This window comes from Melanostigma gelatinosum, assembly GCF_949748355.1.
Source record: "Melanostigma gelatinosum genome assembly, chromosome: 20".
Lineage (NCBI taxonomy): Eukaryota > Metazoa > Chordata > Actinopteri > Perciformes > Zoarcidae > Melanostigma > Melanostigma gelatinosum.
In genome coordinates, this window is record NC_136653.1 from 1956601 (window position 1) to 1962600 (window position 6000).

Genomic DNA, 6000 nt, shown 5'->3' on the forward strand with positions numbered 1-6000 from the left:
AATAAATATATGTGACTGGTTCTTGTGAGTTTGTGCTTGTCATTGTGTTAGTTACATTGATTTTGACTATATGCATTGTCCGTTAATGACAAAGCATCATGTCATGCGCGGGGTTAGGGTCGGACATTTGATTCTCTGTTTGCGGTTTTGTTTTCTTTTACAAAGCAAGAACTATGGTCTGGAGAAATGGGGATTGTGTGGCGATTGCTTTCGCCTGTTTGAATCTGTAGAGAACAGCTAAACGCTGCGGGGAGAGTTTGTAACTTGTGTGCTGATGTTATTTTCCTGCTAAGCTAGTTTAGCATAGTGTGCCAGAACACACGCGCCTCAGCAGAGTACGTTTTTCTTCCGAGGTGGTCAGATAGTACGTTGGGTGGGTTGCCAGGTTGAGTGCAGTGCCTCCACCGAAAGAACATTATATTTCCCACAATTTAAGCTTCTGCATTTTGTAAATGCACTACTATTATTCAAACGTATTGTTCGGTTCGTAAGCCTCGTACCGAACGGATTAATACGAATACGTGTATTGTTACACCCCGAGAAACAAATAATAACCGTTGCTGTGGCGTCATAATGAGGTTATTAGGAGGTGGTTCAACTGTAGAAGGACAGCACTGAAGGCCCAGCTATAAAATGCACGGCCCACCACTGAATATCACAGAGATTCTTTGTACATGTCAGGGCCAGACAGCCTCATATACTGAAGCCCATTGTTGACGGAGTGTAAACTACAGCCAAATATACATTAGACTACAGTCATCATGTTAATAACCTTAATGTCAAGGTCCAAACAGAATACCTGTCCTGGTCAGAAAGAGCGCTGTAAACCGCTGCCTGGTCTTCAGAGAGCTGCTCCTCCATGTTGCTGAGTACAGAGCAAAACTGCTGCAGACACAGCATCATCTCCTCCAACTCATCCAGAGAGTACTGTGGACAACAAGTTAAAGAGTTACCTTTCACACACCATTTCATGGAAAATATGGAAATTCAGGATGATTTAGGCTTAGTTATATCCAAAAATACAACAAAACAATTATCATAGTCTAGATCTGCACTGTAAGAAAATAAAAGCTTTCAAAAACTTTGTTCTGTACATTTATTTAACAGTTAATGTTATTTTAATTGTTTTATGTTTTGTTAAATAGTAGAAAAATGTCAGTACAATTACGACCAAAACTGTGTCAATTTACTTGCAGCTCATGAAATAAAGTAGTACATCTGTAAATGTCATAGATGTACTATGCACAACCATCATTTTTTTTTACAATATCTTATGAAAGAAAACTTAATTTGACAGTATTAAAACAACTACATATAGCTTTACTAAGCAGACATTTCTTTGTAATTCAAAATAATTGTATGATAAGGATTATTCAAGTTTCATGGATAAATAAATGACCATCGTCTGGTAATGTAGCAAAATGTTCTGTGCAAGACATTGCTGTGGTTACCCGTTAAAAAACTGTTTTATGACAAGTAAATGATGACTCACTCACTTCTCGCGAGCTAACTGAGCCAGATTACAAGAGATATGGGAGAGTGAATGTTGTTTGCGGAGGAGGAATATAATATAAGGATGACAAAACACCAAAACGAATGGGGAGCAGAGGGAAGTGTCACAATTAAAGAGACACAGCAAGGCGTGTTTCAGAGTGATGCTGCAGTTTAAGCCAGATTCATGTTGGCAGAAGAGAAAGCCGCTCCAACCATTTCCTGAGCGGTGATTTTTGGGAAATACAGTTCCCAGAAATATAGGGGAAGCATTTGCAAATGTCAGTCTTAGCAGTAAGTAGTGCTACCCATCGATCAAGACATTGTAGATATTTGCATGCTTGAAATGAGAGTGCTGATGCTACAGATACGACTCAGTTGACAGTTGTCACCCGTGGGGTGGATTACAAATAATCTGTTACAGATGTGCTTCTGGATGTTAAATGATAATTTGGATGATACGACCACCAAAATTGTGTGATAAAACAAACCACGCAGCAGGGAATATATACATATGTACATATATATTTATCATTGTTAATTATTATGTTATTTTAAAAAGAGAACTGTATAAGAAATTAAAACATATTTTGTGGATATTTTCCTATCTATCTCAATAAAAAGAGAATAAAGAAAAATATGTCGTTAAAAGTAACTAGCAAGAAGCTCAAGTAACTTAGCATTTAAAAGGCTTATCGAAAATAAAGATCCTGACCCTGTTCTTTCTCTAGGTTTTCTGTATCTTCTGTGCAGTTTGTGACAGAAAGAGCTTGTATTGATTTGGTGTGAATGCGGCCTAGTGCTCATTCACACAACGATGGCTCACTCATTTGGAGCGATGTGGGGATCAGAATCGTGCCAAGGGACACCTCAACATACGGACCGGAGGAGCCGGGGCTCAAACCACCAATCTTCCTGTTCGTGGATGACCCGCTCTACCGCCGCCCCATGCAGCAGGACGACATCAGTCCAGTACGAGTCAAAGAATTGATTTGAAAATACTGGAGTAATAATACTGTTCATTTTTAAAGCACTGAAAGGTTTCTGATCTGTTGCAACATTAAAAAACATTCAGACCTCTCAGGTGGTCAGGTATGGGTCACATTGTCCCTTGGGTCAGAACTGGATCTGGTGATTCCGTGCACCAAGAGTGCACTCAGAGTGCTCCACAAGATCCACATGCAAATGAGACATTGATATGGTAATATGATCCTGGCTTTCAGAGGCCTTCATCTCAAGAGCTATGGTAACGTGACAATACACTGTTTATATTAAAGTGCAAACATGGTGACTCATTGGAAGACGGACACGTCATAGCTCACTCGTAATATAATCAAGATCAATAGAAGAAACAGTTTACGGCTGATGGGTTTATTGTTCATTTGTATAGCAACTGCAACATTCATTACAAGCAGTGTAGCATCAATATTCCACTTGTAGCGCAGTTGGAGCATCGGACAATGACCAGCAGAACTAGCCTGTGTGTGTGTGTGTGTGTGTGTGTGTGTGTGTGTGTGTGTGTGCGACCGGGGTCAGTGTGATTGAAGCATCCCAGTGTACATAATCTCTACATTTTTTGATGAATTAAATGAAATTAATTTGTAATGGTATACACTGGTCTGAACAGAGAGAGAAAGAGAGAGGAAACTTTCAGTGTTAAAATACAACCATGAAATATAAGGGTTGCATGTCCCAACCTACTGCCAGAAGGGCACAGCATTACCATGTTTGTGTAGAAGGTTGAAAAAGAGAGGACATTAGCCCCCCCATGTTATGCCTCTGGCCAAATTTGACATTAGGAAAGTTTAAAGATGGGCAGTTGAGTTGTAGGGTGACCGTGGCTCACTGGATTAAGAGGGTCGTCTGAACCGGAAGGTCAACGGTTCGATCCCCGACTGGGGCGTGTCACGTGTTGAAGTGTACCTGAGCAATACACTGAACCCCCGGCTCCCCGGGCGCTGATCAATAGCAGCCCACTGCTCCCTGTATACAGGGATGGGTCAAATTTCATGTATGTGTAAAAAATGTATATGACAATAAAAATGGTTTCTTGTAGGTGAGAAAACTGTTAAAATTAGCAAAGTGTTGTACCGCTCATGACCAGGAAATCTCCCACACCTCCATTAATCTTGATATGACAATGGACAGCCAGGATATGTAGGTAAGTAGTTCCAGGACATTACTGGTGTTATTTTTGAGTTGCCATTGTTTAGAAGTTTCTAGAACTTTACTTGAATATGACTTTGCCTTTTTGATTGTGCATTAAAAATAAAATGAAACAGGAGAATACTGGGTTTGATGTTTAGTTTTCCAGTGTCCATATGATGGCTGATAGTTTATGTTACGGTGCTAGAGAAGAAAATTACTCTGCAATTATTATTGAGTGTTATAATTTGTATTCGTAACAAGTAGTGAGATGATGTAATAACCAGATAGTAACCAGAATTCACTTCAATGGGTTCCTTTGTTATTGCAGGGTGCATTATGACCATAACATAAATGTGGCTCTTTGTTTCTGTATTTTCTTTGTTTTGGTGTGAACAGCTAGCACCTGTCTGATCTGCCCTGAACCACGGCTCATTCTGAGAATTGAGTGGTCCAGTATAAAACACAATCTCTACTTCATAGCTTAACTTATATTATCATAACTTGAAATACTTTTACTACATTTAGCTGATTGTATACTTTTACTCATGTTAAGTTTCGAATGCAAAACTTTTACTTGTAGTGGACTATTCTCACGGTGAAGGATCAGAATACCTCCACTGCTGAAAGGACAGACTCTCTGATCAAACACATCAACAGCTTGACCACAATGACGATGTCTCCTTGGTCTATGGAGTAAACATTTGAAAAGAGGCGGAGGCAGACACTAAAGATACAGTGGAGAAAGGTCGCTACAATGGCAAACGCACAATTAGATTCCAATTTAAAAACAGACTGTTCCTGATCCCCAACTCCAATGTCCCAAATAAGGGCAGCAGACACCTTGAATATAGTTAAAACAAATATTTTTAACGAGGGTGTCTGCTCTGCATTACACCCCCTTCTGTTGCTGTTCTTCGCCGAAAATTGTATTATTCCAAACTAAACAATACTACTGAAATAAAGTGAAATATGCTTGTACACATCACATTCATGTTAACCAACCGGTTAGCTTGTTAGGCTAATGCTAATAACCTCACATTCAATAGTTTTCTACTAAACAAATGACTCAAAGTATATCTCTAGACTTCACTAAGAAGCATACCAATCTTGAACAATGTGTGCCTTTCTAATTCAAGTCTCACCTTAATTGAAACAAATGTTTAAATGAGGGTGCAAAATTGCTCCCGTAGCTGTGCCTCCGGTGTGATAGAATCTGAATTGTCAGTCGCTTTGGATAAAAGCATCTGCTAAATGACTGTAATGTAATGTGCCAACTTTGAGTTACACACTCTTCTCCTGCTGTTCTTCTTCTACAATGGACGGACACCTATTGGTGAAATGGCAGACATCTGCTGGTTATCCTCAATATTACACACATTAAAGTGTCAAATTAGTAATACTTGCAAACTAAATTAAAACAATGTGTACACAACAGTGTTCAACCTAGATTGGGATGAAATGACATTCTTACCACAAATTAAAAATGTATTTTTCTCACACATTTGTGTCTGCCTGCAATAATTGAATGTGATGAAAGACAACGGGTAACCAGTGGACGCATGCGGGCGTAAAAAGAAAAAGGTAAACAAAGAGTCATATTCAATTTACACTGAAACATTAAGGAATACAGATTGAACAAAAAACACATGAACTCAGAGGATATTTATTTATTTAAACATTTGTAGTTTGTCATTGAAGCTGTTTTGACAAAAACGAGTAAATAGATGATCTAAAATTACTTCTAATCCTGTGAGGAAAGAGCCTGGAAGTTGCAAATTGCTGTCCTCATAGTCTCTCACACTCAACCATTTACCAAGTGACGTCAGTAAGTCTCTGAGGGTTGAGGGTTTGAGGCTTTAGGGGGGACATTGGGACTGCACCTATGTCTAAGTTTCAGTGGGTGCAATGCAAACTATAGCTTCAACAGCAGGGAACTAGCACGTCTGCAAAAACCAGGACACTGACTTTTCAAACAAGGCATTGTGGATTTCGGGACAGTGTATACTTTAGAAGTGACTCTAAATGTGTGAACCTTCAGATCATTTTGTACAATGTCAACGTTTCTGGGGTTGGGTTATGGATGGAGAAGCGCGGTGGATGGATATAACAACACTTTGAACAAATGAAACATTACAGAGGAGCCACTGTGGGCTTTTCTGGACACGCCAGAGAGAGGGCGTGGCTTATCGCCCTGGAAGGTTCAACTGTCGACCATCAACCATGGAAAAAATAACCTGTATTTCTGCTTAGTACGTGTTGTGGAAGTCCCAGATATCCCGGGAAACTAAACGCTGTCATGTCTGGGTTCATAACATCATCCAGAGGAGCTCCGTGGATTTCACCGAGCTGTATTCACTGTGG